Source organism: Panthera onca, chromosome D2 (genome assembly GCF_046562875.1).
Source record: "Panthera onca isolate mPanOnc1 chromosome D2, mPanOnc1 haplotype 2, whole genome shotgun sequence".
Taxonomy (NCBI): Eukaryota; Metazoa; Chordata; class Mammalia; order Carnivora; family Felidae; genus Panthera; species Panthera onca.
Window position 1 is genome coordinate 32883800 of NC_138349.1, and position 18650 is coordinate 32902449.

The following is an 18650-nucleotide window of genomic DNA, read 5'->3' on the forward strand; positions in this document are numbered from 1 at the left end:
AAAACTCTCAGCACAAATACAGAATAGTGCATAGTGGACTAGATGTGCTCAATTAAAAGTCATTTTATTACTTTACAGGGTCAGAAGGAACTATCTTGCCTAGATCAGGGGGTAAGCTAATGTAGAGCCTGGGAAGCCTGACTCCTAGTCTAGTCTTCTTTGCAAAGCAGCAGGATGAAGTGAAAGTGGAAGGAGACATGGGTTGAGAGCTCCCCAGATTGAGTGGTTTCCTGGCGGTGTCTTGTCTTCTCAGTTGTACAGTAGGCTCCCAGGTGGCTAGGAGTGTTCTGATATTTTTTTTTCTTTACACAGGATAGCCGGTGCTCAGCAAAAACTCGTCACTGTTCCTTGACATCTAAGAACCTTAGCAGATGTGTTTCCCATCAGCCTGTGCAATCATTAAGGCCTGTCTTTACCTCACCACACACAGCTTGTTAACTGGAAACGTGCTTTGGCTGAAGATTCTTGCCAAGGGCCGCTGGCAAAAGTCAGTTTTGTTCAGCCCAAACGATGACTGTTCTACCTTTAGGTATGTCCCAGGGATGTCAGCAGCTAGGCGTGGCTGCTTGCTGGCCCTGAGACCTTGGGCAAGCAGCTTCCTTTCTCTGATTCCTTTTCTGTAGCACTGGCGGGGGGCGGGGGGTACTGGAGGAGGACAGGATGGCATGGCCAGGGGTTAGCTCTGAACTCAATCTAACAAAGTACCCTTCTCTTCACTTGCACATTTCCCTGTTTTATTCTGTTCACTCTATGTTTCACATTGCTGGGGATTTTATTTTTTCACTTGTTTGTCTCCCTCAGTGAAATGGAAGCTTCATGAGGGGAAGCTTCACTGTTTTCTACGGTAACCCCAGGGCCCAGCACATGCCTGCCATGGAACCCCTGAATGTGTGTTTTATAAATGAAATCTCAGAGCCTGGGTTCAAATCCGGATTGCAATGCTTTCTGTGTGAACTTGAGCAAGCCACTTAAATGTTAACAGTTTTCCCATTTGTAAAAATAGGGATTAGTGACAGTGCCTCGTTTATGACTCTGAGGTTCAAATGAGAAAATATCCAGGAAGTATTAAACACTGGCTAGTACAGAGTATAATTATGATAGTAGCAAACATTCATGTAGCACGACGACTAGGCACTGATCTAAATGCTGACATATGTTAACTATGTTAACCTTCACTACATCCTACTGTTAACACCATTTTACAGATGAGCAAACTGGGCACAGGGGTTAAGCAACATATGCACTCAAGACTTGTTAGCTGTTATTTTTATGCCTAGGTTCCTTCCCAGCTCCCCGCAGGCGAGCCCTCTGAAGGACCAAGAGGGCGCGAGGGGCCAGCCTCGGGCTCAGCCAGCGGCCAACCAGGACGTAAAGGGTTACTGGGACCGCGCACGCCGTGTTGCCGAAGACCCGCGGGCCCGCGCTCTCGGCTCACAATGCCGCGGGGCGGGGCGGCGGGGCCCTACTTCGCCTCCCATTGGCGCACACGCCCCTTCCTGTCACGGCCGGGCCGGGCCCCGCCCCCTGACCCCGCCCCCCGCCCCGGCGCTGCCGGAGTGGACGGTTCCAGACGCATGCTAATGAGGGGGCGGCCGCCTCAGCCCATTGGCCGGCCGCGAAGTGTCGGTGAAGTCAGCGGCGAGTCCCAGAAAAACAGAGCGGGGCCAACTGCAGCGTGTAGTGCGAGTGGGGCAGGACGCGCGCCGCCCGCCCGCCCGGAGACCCGCAAGGTAAGCCCGCGCCAGCCGCCCGCTCGCCCGCCCGCGCTCGCCCGACCGGCGGCGGCGGCGCCGGGGGCGTGCGGCGGCCCGGCCCCCGCGGGCGGCGCCTTTGTTCCGTGCTAGGAGGAGGCGCGTTTAAAGGGCCAGCTGTTGGAAGGACTTGGGGGACGCCCTCCCCCAGAGCATCCCCCGTGGTCACGGGGAAAACCGTGGTCCCCCTTGGCCGAACCCTCCTTTCCTGCTGGGTGGATCCTCAGTCTCTCAAGGAAAGTTCCCCAGGGTGCGGGGCTTCCCGGGATTCAGGTTTTGTTTTATTTTTTGTGGGTGGGGGTACGTGCGATCATGGCCTCTGCTAGGAGAGAACGTCCGCCTGCCTCAGGCTGGCTGCAATATGGGTGGGTGGAGGAGACATCAAAGCCCGGGTGGGTTTGCGCTGTAAAGTGAAACTACCGAGGAGGGGCTCCTCTGCAGCAGCCAGAGGAAGAAGGAGGGAGCGGAGCGGCAGGATGGAGGCATCGCAGGTGTGTTCATTTATCAGCATCCCCCAGGAGGAGAGGGCGGCGGGAGGGGCGCTAGGACGATCCGTCTGGCCTAGGACCCGCCTGAATGAGCGGGTACGTGTGTGGGTCTGGGAACACCGTGCGTGCCCATCCGCCCATGCTCCTTCATTCCCCAGAGTGACTGGCAGCATCTTGCTAGGCAGCTTATCACCGACATGGACGGAAAGCCAACTCCTTTCTCCGAATTCCCCGGGCATCCCCGGCTCCCACCTGGCTGCTTTCCGATGTGGCTTCCTTGATACGCGGCAGCGCCATTCAAGATAGAGGGGGAAAGAGGCTTGAAGTCATTATGTACCGTTCATGGGGGAATATGCTGTCGAATTCTGCATCCCCGTGCATCCGCTGTCGTAAGATGGCTTTGAAATTCACCAGTGCATGCTTTCTTCAGGCAGACAGAATTTATTACGCTATTACATTGCTACATAAAAGCAGAAGGGATCCCACTGAGCGTGGCTCCTTTTATCCAGACCCTGGGTTTTCCCAGCATGTTCTGGCTGAGCCTTTGGATTTTTGTTTTAAACTGAGCGCTGGGATGCTCCTGTTGTCACAGGGCCGACCTGCTGAAATTGCCAGAATTGATTTCGCTGTCAATAGGAGGGAGGTTCATTTAGAGACATCATGGAACCTATCTAGCAGTCGGGCCTCTGACATCACCCCCCGCCCCCCGCCCCCGCCCCCAGCCACTTTTCTTCTCATAAGTGGAGGCCAGGGATGGCTTGTCTGTCTCCACTCTCCTTGGTTTTCAAGCTCCTCTATTTAGATTCAATTGTGTGGTTTTGATTGGAGAGGTAGCTTGGTGGTGACTGAAGAGAAGGGGTGGATTAAAAGTGGGGTGGGCAGCAGATGGGGACAGCAGCTTCAATGACAGAAAGCACATGCTGGACATTTGGAGACTCCAGATCTACAGCCCTTAGAGACAGGTGAGCTAGATGGCTGTCTACCCACAAGAGGGTGTGTGTGTGTGTGTGTGTGTGTGTGTGTGTGTGTGTTGGCTTGAGGGAGGGGTGGGGGAAGAGGATGCTGCCAGCAGTTTTCTGCCCCACCCTCTTGATGCTGCCTTAAATAGCTCCTTGCCAGCCATGCTCTGCTGTCTCAGGCTCTTGGCCTAAGGGGATGGCAGGGAAGGGTGGGTCTGTTGGCACCTTTGCTGAGGGCACTGTTAGAGGGGACAGTTAGGAAAAGGGTAGTTGTCCTGGGGTTGCAAAGAGCTCATTTCTCAGCTGGAGGGTCCAGAGGTGAACTGTCACTGGTGGCTTCCCAGCAGGGAATTAGCAACTGAAAAGAAATGCTTTCTACCCTGTGGGGCAAAGAGATGGGAGGATATTGTCATCTTCCCTTCGACCCCACCCCCTGTTGGCCCCATCCTCCTCTGACCTGCTTTCTTTCTTTCTAGTTGGAGAGTTCCTGTGAACTTTTCTGAAGGGATTGGGAATAATGGGGGGTGAGGTAGGAGTTCTGGGAAAGGCCGAGCAGATGCTTCTTACTGGCAGAACAAAGGACTGTTCAGCTCTCCTCTCTTTTCCCCTCCCTAAAATAGAGTTGAATATAGATAGCAGAGTCTGGGGTTTTCTTTGCAGAGTATGAATGGGCAGGGTTCTGGAAAGAAGGCTTTTATTAGGTAGCATTGGTAATGGCCATTCAAACTTAGCTCTGGACCCTTCCTTGGACATGGACATAGATTTGCTGTAGAGGGCACTCACTGGTAATTTAGGATTTAATCTGTCTCTGTAAAAGGAAACAGAAGGTTCCAAAAAGCTTTGGTGGAGAAGGTCTGGGCCAGAGGCAGGACAGCTGGCTTTGATCCTGGCCACTAACCAGGGCTTTGGGCTAGTGGCTTCCACTCTCTGGGCCTGTGTCCTTGTTGGAAAAAAGTGGAAGCTCTGGAGAAGACCATTTCCAGGGGTTCCTGACAGCATTACTGTTCTTAGATTCACAAGTACAGTTTGTGAGGGCATTTTAAGATTCTATTCTGTTTGCTAAACTGATGTTAAACTCACAGTATTGCTCAATGGTATAAAAGAAGTATTCCACGACTTCGGTTTCTGATGGCTTCAGACTGGCCTTTTCCTTGATTAGTACAACTCAGAAGGTTTTTACTGTATGCAAATAATTAGGAGCTAGAACGGCCCTGAGTGAGAGGCACCCACCGTCTGAGTGGGTGGTTGGTTGGGGAGACTCGAATTGGCAGAATGCTAAGGAAGGGGAGTTTCTAGAATTCGTTCTCTTTTCCTGTGTGTGTTTCACTCACGGCTTTATTTATGGTTATACAGGTGAGTGTTCAGATATTTAGAGCATGAGCTTTGGAAGAAAACTCTGTGATTGCCAGGTTCCACCCCCCTCACTGAGGAATTTGAGAGATTAGGAAAGTTTGGTGATTTGTCCAAAGTCATACAGGTAGCAAGATGCAAAGCCAGGGCAGGAACCCAGGTGGGGTAGATTCTAGGTCCTGTATTCTAGATTTATCTCTTAAACTCCCTCCTCCTCTGAGATTCTAAAGTGGGATAGCCAAAAGTAAGGAGGAAATAGGGGCTGAAGAAGGGAGAGGTTGGGGGCAGGTCAGGTGGGGAAGGGGAAAACACAGACCCCACGCTTGGAGGAGAGAGGGATGATGCTGAAAAGGGAGCTGCCAGCTGTGATAACAGACTCCTGAGCCCCTGGAGTGAAGTAAGTGAGCAGAGGCTTGATGTAGACAGGGGTGGGAGTGGATGGACGAGAGGCCAGGCTGGGGTTAGGATCTCCTGTTGACCCGTAGACTGCAGAGTGTGGTAGAGGCTGCTTTGTTTTAGGGTCAGCTGAGGCCTTTGGAGCCACTCGGGCAGGTAGAACTTGAACATGTGGGAAGTCAGGTGTGCTGGTGGTGATGCCGGAGAATGCTGAGGTGGGACCCAGTTCTGCTGAAGTCCCAGGTTTTTTTGTTTTTGTTTTTGTTTTTTACGTGCAAAACTAAAAGTTTCCCGTGGAATTTCTTTTCAACTCAAGCAGCATTTTCTCCTCTTGCATCGGTGTTTTGTATGTTTTACGAGATAGTGTTTCATGTACTCCCTTTTCAGAGGCCAAACTTGGAGATGACTGATTCACTGAACTGTAGCTCACGTGAGGGGAGCTTCTGGCCTGGGATCTGAGCTAAGCCTCAGAATTTCAATGAGCAATTAAAGAGTTGTGAACAGTGGTTAACGGATCAGTAGCCATTCAAAAGCAAGGATGAAAGGTGATAATAGCCCAAGCCAACAACTGGCCTGTATGGTGTAGTTTACTTTGGCTGGTTCGTGGGGCCTATGAAGTGTCTCTGTAGATCCTTGGGTTGTTCCCTCTTTTGGTGTTTGGTTAGGTGTGTGGGTCTGTGTATCTCTTTGTCGTCCCATTCTGCCTTCCCCACATCTTCCTCCTCTATACATTTCTTTCTGTCTCCTCCCGTTGTGTCTTCTTACCCTCCTCCCCCATTCTTTCTTTACTGTCAAAAATGTAGCTTTGTAGTGTATTTTAGTGTATTTACTGTTATTAAAATTTAATCTTCTCTGTTCTTAATTTAAAATCAGTTGAGTTCATTCTTTTTGAATGTGCGGGTATGTGTTTTACACACAAAACAAACAAACCAAACCCAATTAAATTGCTTTTTATTCCTTTCTGTGTGGCCTTTCATTGATTTCTGCCTCCCCTTTCCTCCCTGACCCCCCTCCCCCTTTCTTCTGTGGTCAGTAGTGGCTCTTTATAGAAAAAAAATCCCCAGCTTAGTGTCATGTGGCTATTGTTTTTACAACAAAAACAGTTACAACAATAGAAAAAGTTTCCACCCCTGTGTTGTGGACACAAGGGACACCCTCTCCCAAGAGATGTGCCCTATTTCTTGACTTCCTTCCATGGAAAGAGTGTCTGCAATGTATTCTCCAACAGAGTCCTGTAGTGTAAAGGTTGGGGGTGTTGATGACGAAGCTGGGGCTCTTGCCTGTGATTCTGGTAATGCTTAGAGTCGGAGAGGTGGGTGGGCTTATGGCCAAGAGAGTACATCTAAGAATTCAGTGTGATGGTTTTTCCTTGTTTCCCTCAGCTGACCTACCCCGTCAGTGGCAGGACCTAGACCTCTTTGGAAAACAATGAGCTGCTTCTCAGCCTTCTGATTCATCTTGGTTGGGACCCAGGGGAGTGTAGGCACCCACTGACAGGTTGTGGGTATGAAGTCCCAGGTGCTTTGATGGATGCATGCTGTACAGCTTTAAAATTTTCTTCTGACTCAGATTAATTACAGAGAAGATGGAGTTTTAGCACTCAGTGGTCAGCAGGTAGTGTAGCGTCTAACGCCGGCCTTGCAAGCAAGAAGTTGCCTTGAAATCTCTAGTTAATATGTTAAAAATTCATATGCGTTTTGTATTCTACTCTGTAATATGTCTGTGTTGGTTTTAGTATAAAAGTATTTGAAATGCTTTACTCTTGAGTACAACTGATGGTCCAGGAAAATGCTGTTTTTCTTGGGCCTTCACTTGTCCATGCCCACTTTATTTTTAGTATTATTTTTTTAAGTTTATTTATTCATTTTGAGAGAGAGAGAGGCAGGCAGAGAGAGAATCCCAAGCAGGCTCCTTGCTCAGCACCAAGCATGACATGGGGCTCGATCTCATGACTGTGAGATCGTGACCTGAGCCGATATCAAGCAAGAGTCAGATACTTAACCCACTGAGCCACCCAGATACGCACCCATGCACATTTTAATTATGCACAGCAGGTCCTGTACCCCAGCTGAAGAAGCCAGCAGTGGGGCACAGGCATCAAACCTGTTGAGAGCTGCCCACCCCAGCCCTCCCTGCTGGCTCTGCCAGACCCACTGGATGTCCCAGTCGTTCAGACCTCATCCATGTCCCGAAAGACCAGGTTCTCTCTCACACCAGGGCGTGTTCCCTCACCAGAAGGCCTTTTTTCCCCTTTGCCTGACTGACTCCTTGGTCTCCTTGAATTCAGACTCTCCTCACATCTGAAAGAGGTGTTTTTTTTTTTTTTTTTTCCTGTGTTCAGCAGTAGCTGGTTCCTGTCTGTCTTTTCTACCAGATTGTGAGATCTGGCAAGAAAGAATCTGTGTTTCATCTCTCTTTAAATTCAATTTTAATTTACATCAAAGTCGTATACGTATTCACATATATAGTTTTAAAAGTCAAGTAACATTGCAATGTTAATGAAACGCTGTGTCACCCCTCCTCGTACCAGGATTACTCTCCAGAGTCAGTCACTGAATGTGATTTCCTATTGCTGCAGTACCAGATTACCACCAACATAGTGGCTTGAAGCAAAGTAAATTTCTATTATGGTTGCATTCGTTAGAAGTCTGAAGAGGTTCTCACTGGGCTAAAGTAAAGGTGGTAGCAGGGCTGCATTACCTTCTGGGAAGAATCTGTTTCCTTGCTTGCGTCTTCCAGCTTCTAGAAGCTGCCTGCATTCCTTGGCTCCTGGCCCCCTTCCTCTGCCCTCAGAGCCAGCAGTGGCTGGTTGAGTCCTTTTCCCGTTGTATCACTCTGAACACCTCACCATCTTCCTCGGCCTCCCTTCTTCCTCCCTCTTCCACTTTTAAGGACACTTGTGATTACTTTGGACACATGATCTAGGGTGATCTAGGGTGATCTCCTTACTTTAAATTCACTTGATTAGCAACCTGAATTCCGTTCCCCTTTGCCATGTAACGTGTTTATAGGCTTGGGGATTAGGATATGAACATCTTCATCTTTGAGGGGCCATTATTCTGTTCACCGTAGTCACTTCCACCCCTTTTAACTGTTTCTCTTGATATTGCTATTATATTTGTAAGTTCCTGCTTACAGTGCTGTTTCCTGATTGTTCAGTTTGGATGTTATTCCTTGATGTCCTACCATGGATTATAGGATCCCTTATTCCCCTCATCTCCCCTCCTGTCCCTTCCCCACACACATCCCTTCCCTTCCATCTTGTTTTCCTGATGTGGTTACATCACAGTTTGGGGTTACATTGATAGTCAGTGCTTCAGTTATTTTGGCCATGTAAATAGTGTTCATGGCTGAGTCATGTAGTTCTGCTATAATGATATTTCCTTTCTTGTACATCTTTTGTTGTTGTTGTTAATAATTGCCTTGTTTTTTCTACTTACTTAGTTTTATGTGTACTTATTGCTAATTATCAAAGAGTCTCTGACAGCATTTCAGAGCATCTATTTTTTTTTTTTTTTTTATAACCTATGTTCCTTTTTCATTTTATTACAGTTTTTCCCCTTGGAGACCTCCCTCCCAGAGGCCTCCATCCCTCTCCTCTTCTCTGGGTTGATTGACCTCTAGGCCTGTGATATGACTCATTCTGGGGGCTCCTTCACCTTGTCCTGGGCAGGATCCTATGTTTCCTCTTTCTTGGTTTATTCCTCCAGGAGGTTCTAAGAGAGGGTCTGTGGAAGTTGATCACTTCAAACTTGCATGTCTGAAATATCCTTGTTCAATATTTACACTTGATTGGTGGTTTGATTTGTCTAGAATTTTAGGTTGAAAGCCATTGTCTCTTAGAGTTTTGAAAGCATTGCCCCTCTGTCTTCTAGGTTCCAATATTAATGGCAAGAATTCAGATGGCCATTCTGATTCTCGATTACTTATGAGCAACCTGCTTTTTTCTCACTGAAAGTCTTAAATGTAAATTTTCTTGCTTTAAAAATTATTGTGCTGGGTCCTTGGTGTGCTGTTTTGATCTGAAGACTCACATTCTTCAGTCCTGGGAGATATTCTTATATTTTTCTTTGATAATTTTCTTTCTTCTTTTGTCTTTGGAACTCTTCTATTAGATGGATATGGGACGTCCTAGGTTGAGTTTACGATTTTTAAATCTTTTATTTCCTGTTTTTCATTTTATTTTTTACCTTTTTTTAAGTTTATTTATTTATTTTGAGAGAGAAAGCACGCGTGCATGTGTGCATGTGTGCATGTGGTGGGAGGAGGGGCAGAGGGAGAGAGAGAGAATCCCAAGAAGGCTCCATGCACAGCAGGGAGCCCAGCATGGGGCTTGATCCCACAAACTATGAGATCATGACCTGAGGTGAAATCAAGAGCCAGATGCTTAACTAACTGAGCCACCCAGGTGCCCATATTTTACTTTTTGAGAGACATCTTCAGCTTTTCCTTAACTCTTTTGAATTTTTAAATTTTGTTTTCGTGGTTTTGCATGAAACACACTTCCGTGTTTACTTTCTAGAACTCCCTAGTTACTTCTCTAGTGGTCATTTTTTTTTTTTTTTAATAGCATCTTGTTTCATAGGTGCAATAAATTCACTTATGTTGGGTTTTGTGTGTTTTTTTTTTTTTTTTAATTCTTTTTATGTTTATTTATTTTTGAGAGCTAGAGACACAGAGCATGAGCGGGGGTGGGATAGAGAGAGAGGGAGACACAGAATCCGAAGCGGGCTCCAGGCTCTGAGCTGTCAGCACAGAACCCAACGTGGGGCTTAAGCCCATGAACTGCGAGATCATGACCTGAGCCAAAGTCGGACACTTAACCGACTGAGCCACCCAGGTGCCCCAGGTTTTTGTTTTTTGAGTTTGTTTTGTTTTGTTCTGTTTGGTGTTTTTCTGTTGTTTCCTGCTTTGTCTTTGTTTCCTCCAAGCCCCTTTTCCTGCTTGTTTTGGTTACTGAATTTCCCATAGGAGCCTTCCCTGTCCATTTATATTTTAAGAGTGAATACTAAAATGCTGATTGGGCATCTGTGTGACAAGGAAGGGGGCTTAACTTCCTTGTAGGGTTCCAGAAGAGAGCCTGCTTTTTTTCCTGCTGGTGACACCTAAATGTCAGTGCCTATAGATCTTTTCCGTGGGGATGTTGGGTTTTCCTGGAGAAGAATGTTGCCTGGGGGTTTAATAGCCTGGTTGTCCTGCATTCTGGGAGCCTTGATGGCAAAGGAGGCTGGGTACCCTGTTTGGTATGCAGACTTTCACTCCCTCTGTCCTTTTCTGAAGGTTGCCCCCTTCTCTGCCTTCCTCTCTCAGCTATTCCCCTCCCTCAGCTGTGTCTGAATCAGAGTCTCTCTTGTAGTTTGCCTAAACAGTGAATCTCTACCTTTTTCCTGTGGGAGGGAAATCAGACTGAGCAGATTGCAGGGCAGGGAGACCCTGGGCTGGAATCGCTCCTTGAACAACTTTTAGCAGAGTCTCTTTTTAGCCCCTGTCCCCTCCCCTCTCAGTCCTTGGTGCCTCCAATTCCTAAGGCTTCTCCTGTTTCTGTGGCATTAGTTCCCTCTTGTTTAGTGGTTTCTTCCCCTGCTTGCACTTAGCAGAGCAGAAACCTGAATCAGCTACTGCATGGTGGTCAGCTCTCTGTCTTCCAGAGTTTTGTTGATGTATCTTGTCTGCTGTTGTTTCCTTTCCATTAAAAATCAAAATTTTCTGGTGGGGTTCTGGGAGACAGCAGGGATAAATATGGGTGTTTTAATCCTCTGATTTGACCAGAAGTTTCATCTCTTTATCCAAGCCCTTAAACTGGTACCTGATATATCGTATATTCCCAAGAAATGTTTGTTAACTGATTGAACACGCGTTTCTAAGATGGTATGGCTACTGTTAGTCGTGAGATTTCAAGAGAGTCCCAAACATACAATCTTACAAAGATAAATCCGTTGTTTATTCTGAGGTAGACGTAGTAACTGGCAACAGATCCTGCCATTCTCCCTGTGCCGTGTAGGGTAGGGAGCACCATGAGACAGCGTTGTAGGCTTTTGGGCTAGAGAGCGACGAGACTCAGATGCTGTCTCTAGGCTTATCACTAATGACCTGAGTCACCTTTAGAAGTCACTTAACCTGTCTGGGTCTTGGTTTCCCCAGCCTTAAAATAAGCTATCGGTCAAGATTTGATTCCATTCACTGCGCTGAATACCTGCTGTGTCAACGCATGGTGCTAAGATCCTTCCAGGTATGTCTTCTAAGGCAACCAAGTCAGTGTTTTGTATATACATCCGTTATGACATTTGTCACACTGGATTGACTGTGTTTGGCTTATACGTCTTTATCCTGATGGTAGTTCGGTGCCTTGCGCAGTCCGTACTCTGCGAACTTGACCTCTCAGTCTTTGTAGACTGGGCTCCTTGTGAGGGCCACATCGTAGTCCTCTTTGTGTCTGATATCATCCTTGGTGCATAGCAGGTGTATGGTACACGTTAGGCTTTTCCACTTAGTGTACATCAAGGACATAAGAAAATGTGAGTCGCTCTGCCAGAGTTCCCAGACCCTGCTTGGAGAACGAGGCCTCACTTTTTGGGAGTCCAGCTGCACACTCCTTGACTCACTTTTGGAGCAGGGGGCTCAGATGTCAAGTGCAATGATGGTAGAGTCAGCAGCCATAGCAGTTCTGTACCACAGCCTTGACACTAGAGGATTGTTTCCTCCAAGTAGATCACAGTCACGTATTTGTTTAATCGGCCTCATACTGTTACGAGTTGAGATCAGATCCATCTTAACTAAGAAGGTGAATTACACACCTAATCCTGTGTTTGTAGTGCTTACAAATACTTAAGTGCTTTTTCATCATTTATTTTGGTTTTCCTAAACCTGTGAGCTAATGTGCCAAGACTCGTAAGTTGAAATTTTAGGGAGATAAATTTGGCTTGATAGAAGCACTTTCTATCACGAGAGCCATTCCTTGCTGTACTGCATTTGGGAAGCCCTGGGCTCCTTATCAAGCCAAGGTTGGATGTCTGTTGACCAGGGAACCTGGAAAGTCAATCCCTGGGCAGGAGATGAAGTCGTATTAGAACACCTAAAAAGTTCTTTGCTTTTGAGTTGTTCAACAAAGAATCACTGAGCACCAGCCACAGACCGGGGTCTGTGCTGGGCTCTGGAAATACAGCGGTGACCACAGAGAACCAGCAGCTGCCTTCGTAGAATTTAGAGACTACAGCTGAACTGTCTAGTGTGGTGGCCACTAGCCATATATGGCTACCTATGTTTAAATTAATTAAAATAAAATACAGTTTAAAATTCAGTTTCTTGGGGCGCCTGTCTGGCTCAGTCAGCAGAGTACGTGACTCTTGATCTCAGGATTGTGAGTTTGAGCCCCATGCTGGGTGCAGAGATTACTTTAAAAAAAAATCTTTAAAAATAAAAGAAAATTGAGTTTCTCATTCACAGAAGCCCCATTTCCAGTGCTCAGTAGACACACGTGACTAGTGGCTGCCTTGTGGACAGCACAGATACGGTATGTTCCCTTCACCTCAAGAGGTTCTCTTAGGCAGCCTGTGCTGGCCTGCAGAGCTAAGATTCTGTGTTTTTAGACCGTCTGCGATTAGCCTTGTTTCACAGTTGGGGCAGCTGATGCACAGAAAAGCTGTTTGTTTAAGGTCCTGTAGCGGGATGGGCCTGAGCTGGGAACAGATCTCTTCTCTTGGAGCGTGGCTCTTCTTGCTGGGAAGTGAGGTGGGGAGTGGACTGACTGAGGGCGTGGTCTCTGCGCTCAGGCTGCCTGAGCTCACATCCTGGCTCTGTCGCTTCCTAGAGCAAGTTACTAATCTGTGCCTCAGGTGCCTTGCCTGTAAAATGGAGAAAGTACCTACCTCATGGCATTGTGGGTGATCCAATAATGCAAATCTTTAGAACTGTGCCTGACACGTTCTGCTTGCTATGTTGAGAATGAGAAGGTGGATAGAAGTTATTGGCGGAGTCAAGGAAGCATTTTCTTTTTTTAAATTTATGTTGTTTTATTATTATTGTTATTTTTTAATGTTTATTTATTTTTGAGAGAGAGCACGCACATGTGAGCTGGGGAGGGGCAGAGAGAGAGGGGAAACAGAGGATCTGAAGCAGGTTCTGCACTGACAGCAGCGAGCCTGATGTGGGGCTCGATCTCACGAACCATGAGATCGTGACTTGAGCTGAAGTCGGACGCTCAACTGACTGAGCCACCCAGACACCCCTCAAGGAGACATTTTCAAACGGGAGACCGAAAAGTGGAAGAAAGAACATTGGCAGGCGGGGCTGTGTTTGCAGAGTTGACCAACCACCTGGAGAGGGACACAGAACTGAATGTTTCTAAGCCACGAGCTGCTCTGGGCATGAGAGCTGATATAAAAATGCCAGCATGTTGACGAAGCCCTCTGAGTCCCAGTTCTCATCGCTGGCTTTTGAACAAGGATCCCTTTGATGTCCCTTTCCTCCTGGTCTGCTTCTACCCATGGTCCTTTCTCCTGTCCCCAAACATTGCTTCTCCCCCTACTGTATTTCTACCTCAGAGGGGTGAAGTTGCAGACATTTGCCATCATCCCCATGGAGCAGGGAGATGTGCCAGAGGCAGAGAGAAGGGACAGATCCTGGGTAATTTGGCGGTTGGATCCTGGCTTTTCTTTGAGGTTTCTGTCGCTTGGCGATTTGCTCACTCTTTCAAGCAGGTCCATCTGGTGTGGCATGGTGCGGCTCCAAGTGCCCTGTTTTGCTGAATGAGGAGAAAGAGAGCTCTGATGCTAGCCCCAGGGCTGGGAGGGTGCCCCATTTCATAGGTGCATCCCTGCTTGCACGTGGAACTTTAAATGCTTTAATAGCCACGGACTCATTTCATCCTTTGAACAGGTATTGGTGAACATGTAGACATGGCCCCTGCCCTCCTTGTGTGTGTGTGTGGGGGGGGGGGTGGTTCCTCCTCAACACCAGGAGCTCGGGGCCCTTGTCTTCCCCAGCAGGTATTCGGCAGTTTGTTTCGGTTTTGAAGTAGGAAGGTTTTAGTGTGACGGAGTGCATGGGCGTGGGGGTTGTGACCGTGCTCTAGACGTGCATGTCCCACATGGCATCTCACTTCACCCAAGCGAGGCACATAGGGCAGGTAGTAGAGCAGGGCCGGTGACAGACCTGGAGTCAGGTGGCCAGTGATGGTGGACCCAGGACTGACCTGTGTGGAGACTGTTCCTGGCCACCTGGATTCTCAACGTGGCGTAAACGTGCTGCCTGAGGACCAATGATCAGGGGTACTGCGTACTTGTGCCTTAACCTGTAAGATTGGCTCTGCCAATCTCCTTCTTGTTTGTGCCTCAGCTTTCCACCATTCATGGATGATGTGCTAGCTCAGAGCCGCTGTGACAGGAATGGGTGCCTAGAAGATCCCAGAATTGTCCTCGTGTCAATGCGCAAACTCATACTCATTTTTATCATGCCTTATGCATCGATTATTAACAGCAGATTGTAGGCCAGCCTTGGAATTTTGTTTCCCAGTGTCAAGGGTCACAAGGACATATCTTTTGAAATCCAAACAGTTTCCCTTTGTGTGGAGCCTGGCGGCTGTGCCTAGGAGCAGTTTCCTAGGCTGACGCGTAAATAGATAATTCATTTGCAGATTGCTTTTCTCCATGTAGGGTTTGTCTTTAGTGGGGGCAGAGCCAGTGTTGGGTGACTGCTTCCTGTGAGCACAGAATGATGGTCAGGGGTTGTAGCTATTTATGATAAATCGAGGGGGACAATGTAAACATTTTCGTGTTATGTTGATGTTTGGGAGTTTTTCCCAGGCTGCTGTAACATATACACTGCCGCCCCTTCTGTGCTTGTGCCTCTTTTTATAGACGGTGCGCACAGCAGCCTGGAGATAGGAGAGGTTCCTGCAGCCAGTGGGGAGGTGAGACAGGCCAGAACTGGAGCTAGGAGATCTGTCACTGCCCCGGGGGTCTGGGCAGTGGGCTTGAGAGCAGGCCAGGGATCTGGATAGAGAAGCCAAGGCAAAAGTAGGAACTGGGCTGCTTTAAGCAGGACAAAATGAATAGTGTCTCCCGAGAAAGAAAACTCTCAACCAGGGATGGAAAATAGAGTAGCTGGAGAGAGCTGGGACTCGGGAGGGCCGAGGGCCTAAGCAGGGCTGGATGGTGGCTGCTGACAGGTTGCCAGGCCTGCAAGCCTGGGCCAAGACAGTCTCAGGCCTTTTAAGATGGTTTTGTGTTTGCTTTGTGGGACCTTTATGTTGAATATGGTGCATTACTGAGCCAACACTGGCAGGTGTGAGGGGGCGAGGCCCCCCAGGAACTGGGAAATGTTAGTCATGTCTGAGCTCTGATAGAAGATATGGCTCCTCTTGAAGACAGCTGCAGGAGGAGGCCCCACAGCCCGCCAGCCTACATTACAATCTACGGTCTTGGTTTTGTCTTGAATTATTAAGGTCGTGGGCTATTTCAACACTCACCTGAAGCATCGTTGTGAATAATTTTCCCTTCCTGGGGTCAAAGGAGCTCCAGTAGAGAAGGGGTTTTGTGGCTGTGGTTCTGGATTCCCCAGGTTGTTCCCTCCAGGAAAATATACTGGGGCGGCCAGGAAATCCAGAGGTTACCCTTGATGACAGTGTGTGCACCTCCTTGGGCTGTCTTGCAGATTGGTATTTTTTCTGGGTGTTCCTTTCCATTGTAGCAAGAAAGAAACAGTGCTGTTAGAAGATGTAAAATATTTAACACTCTCTTTAAAAAATTAAACTGCCTAGGAGTCTTTGATTGGTGGTGCTCATGGCAACATGCATGGTTTTCAAGAGTGTCTTCCTAGGGATTTGGGGCTCCTCAGAAGGGGTGGGGACCCCACTGCTGGCAGGACCGACTGGGAGGCCTACACCACCTGCCTGCTTGGCCCAGAGGCTGGACAGTATTGGGACTGAGCAACCCCTTCAGAGATTGGTAGCTAGGGTCTGTTTTGATAAGTAGGGAGGAGTAATGGGGAAGAGAACTCGCCATCTTTTGGGGGCTCATTCATTCATTTTGTTTTATTGGCCTGTTAGTCCCTGGCACTTACGCTTCTCCATCCAGCCTTCGGACTTCTGCCTGTGCAATTTTCTTTGCCTGGAGTGTTCTTTCCTCCCTTTGCCTAGGTAGCTCTGGTCATCCTCAGATGTCACCTGCAGGAGCATGTTGCTGGGGAAGCCTTCTGCAGTCCTCTGGAGCAGGTTAAAGCTTCCAGTTGGAGGCTTTCATGATTCAGTGGTTCTGGACAGAACATTCTTCACAGCATCTGTCTCGGCTGCTTTGTTAGACTTGTTTGGAAAATCATTGTTTGTCTGCCCCCCCCCCCCCGCCCCCTGCCCCAGAAGTCTGTAGGATCTATGATGACAGTGGCCAGGGCTGTTTCTCATCTACATTTTGTCCCCAGAGCCCAGCATGTGCCTGGCCCACAGAAGGGGCTCACTTTCTGAGTGTCAGTTAATTCATTTACGAAGTTTTGGGTTCTGTAGCAGATTCTGGGAATACAAAGAGAACAAAACACCCCTGCTGTCCTCACGTTGTTCCTAATCTAGAGCAGTGGGTGAGCTCTCAAGAGATCGATTGAGTGGCAGGAAGAAAACATCAGTTAAAGTTCTATTTATTCTTCAATTCAAATATAAGAAAGATGTAGCTTTCCTATTTATAGTAGTACAGATTTTATAATTAACTTATAAGTAAATATGCTCAAAGCTATTTTACTAACAGGAAAGTGTGATCAAAAAGCTTGGTGGCCACTGGTCTGAAGGGAGAGGTAGGCACATGAAAGGGTTTTTGTGCCCAGGTGTGATAAACACTAAATTAGGGCAAGTACCAGCTGCAGTGGAGGCCACCGTGGAGGTGGGGGGAGCTGGAAGAGAAGGGCATTCCTGATAAAGGCAGGGGCACCAGAACATGCAAAGGGTGGCATGAGAAGGCTTAGTGTAGTGGCAGAGGTCAATACTTTAATAAGGTGGGAATATAAGGTGGGGGGAGGGTCTGCTAGATGCCCCTACTGGTTTGGGGAGGGACTGAGGATTGCGAATACCAAGATGGAAGAGATAGGGCCCCTGCCTGCAGGGTGGACTTAGGGAGAGAAGTGTGCACACGTACCCCAAGGGAAGAGAGTCCAGTGAGAGCCTGGATTCAGAGAAGGTGGGTATTTGGGTCCAGGGGGATCATGCTTTCAAAGTCCACTGTGCCCAAACACGCACCCCCCTCTTCATTGCAGAAGGGCAGTGGGGGCGTCTGGCAACTGACTTCAAGCCCCTTTCAAAGCCCATCTCAGGGTTAGGCTCTCCATGAAGTTCTCCTTCATCTCCTCCTACCCAGTGAGATTTTTTACCTTAATGTGATTCAGACACCTCCATGGGCTATGTTTTCTGGGTTACAAAATTGTATATGAACAGAAAAATGATATATAGTATATATAAATATGCATATTTGATGTGTTTACTTACCTATGTAATCATACACACTTCTTTCTTTCTTTTTCTTTCTTTCTTTCTTTCTTTCTTTCTTTCTTTCTTTCTTTCTTTCTTTCTTTCTTTCTTTCTTTCTTTTTCTGAAGTCCCAGAGCTTGAAGTAATTATGTAATTAGAATCCACATAGAATGTGGTTAGATAAGGTGTAATTAAAGAGGAAAACCTAATTTTAAAAGAATGATAAGAGGTCATTTGATTCAGTCCGGGCCCAAATCCAGTCTTGGAAGAACAGTAAGAGGTCACTTGGATGTACAGAGCTTGGGGCCACCCAGAGCCCAGACTGGCCAGAGAATTGGGCAGATTTTGTTTCGTTCAGTTCACTGTGAAAGCTATTCATTGAGCATCTTCTTGGTATAGGATATTGTAGGAGGCCTAGCCATGGGTAAGGAAAAGAAGGTCTGGATCTAGGGAGGACATGGGGGAGGCAGGGAGATTGGCTGGAGGACAACCAGGAGGTCCTAAGGTGAGCAGAGAGATGAAAACTCCTTTGCAGGGAGAGGGGGGGCGGGCAACAGCGGGAGGTTGGGGAAGGATTCACAGAGCAGGTGGCATTTAAGATGTGCTTGAAGGGTAAGAAGGGTTTTAAGAACAAGGACAAGGACTCTCTGGCACATTAGAGTCACTCAGATAATATTTGTGGAATGAATGCCAGGCTGAGGTTGGAGGTGGAAGGAACATGGCCAAGTTGGGTGGCCATTTGTGGTTTGGTGATGAGGTAAAGCCCATACAGCTCAGGCAGTAAGTACAGTGACAACACGAGGCTAAGAGGACACCAGGCTTAGGCCTTTAACTGTGTAGTGGTGACTGTATGCAGAGGAATCAGAGACTGCTGTGGGCTGTGGAGCTCTGGGGAAGTGTCCTCATGGATGGGTCTTGGGCAGAGCCTAGAAGGACCAATAGGATAGGGAAAAGGGGAGGAGGGAAGACTTGCTAAAGGAGGGGAGCAACGTGGTCAAAGGTCTAGGGAGGGAGCCAGGAGATCATCTGGGAGAGAGGGGAGGGTTGTATAAGGGAGCGGGGCAAAACCAGGTGGGCTGGAAGTGGGTGAACTAAGTTCCCAGGTGTGTTGGGCAGGAGAGCTTTGATCCAGTGGGACTAAGGGGCAGGTTGGTGGACAGGAGAGTGGCATGGAAAAAGCATGTTGAAGGAAGAGGAATCTGGCTCTTGTGTGTAGAATGGGCTTCTGAGGAGTTCAGCCTAGGTCCTTGTCATGAGGTGATCA

The 18650-nt window shown here is 47.9% G+C and overlaps 1 protein-coding gene across 49 annotated transcripts in view; it reads left to right on the plus strand.

Annotated features, from left to right (window-relative positions):
* The first annotated feature begins 1597 nt into the window (after positions 1 to 1597).
* Positions 1598 to 18650, plus strand: part of SORBS1 (sorbin and SH3 domain containing 1) — a 230030-nt gene continuing 212977 nt past the window's right edge. For 22 of the 49 annotated variants that reach the window (XM_060641937.3, XM_060641958.3, XM_060641941.3 and 19 more), the window contains exon 1: positions 1600 to 1730. The gene's annotated coding sequence lies outside the window, so the exon portion shown is untranslated. Of the gene's footprint in view, positions 1731 to 18650 lie in introns of all 49 variants that reach the window. The other 27 variants (XM_078434618.2, XM_078434627.2, XM_078434622.2 and 24 more) reach the window with 3 other exon arrangements.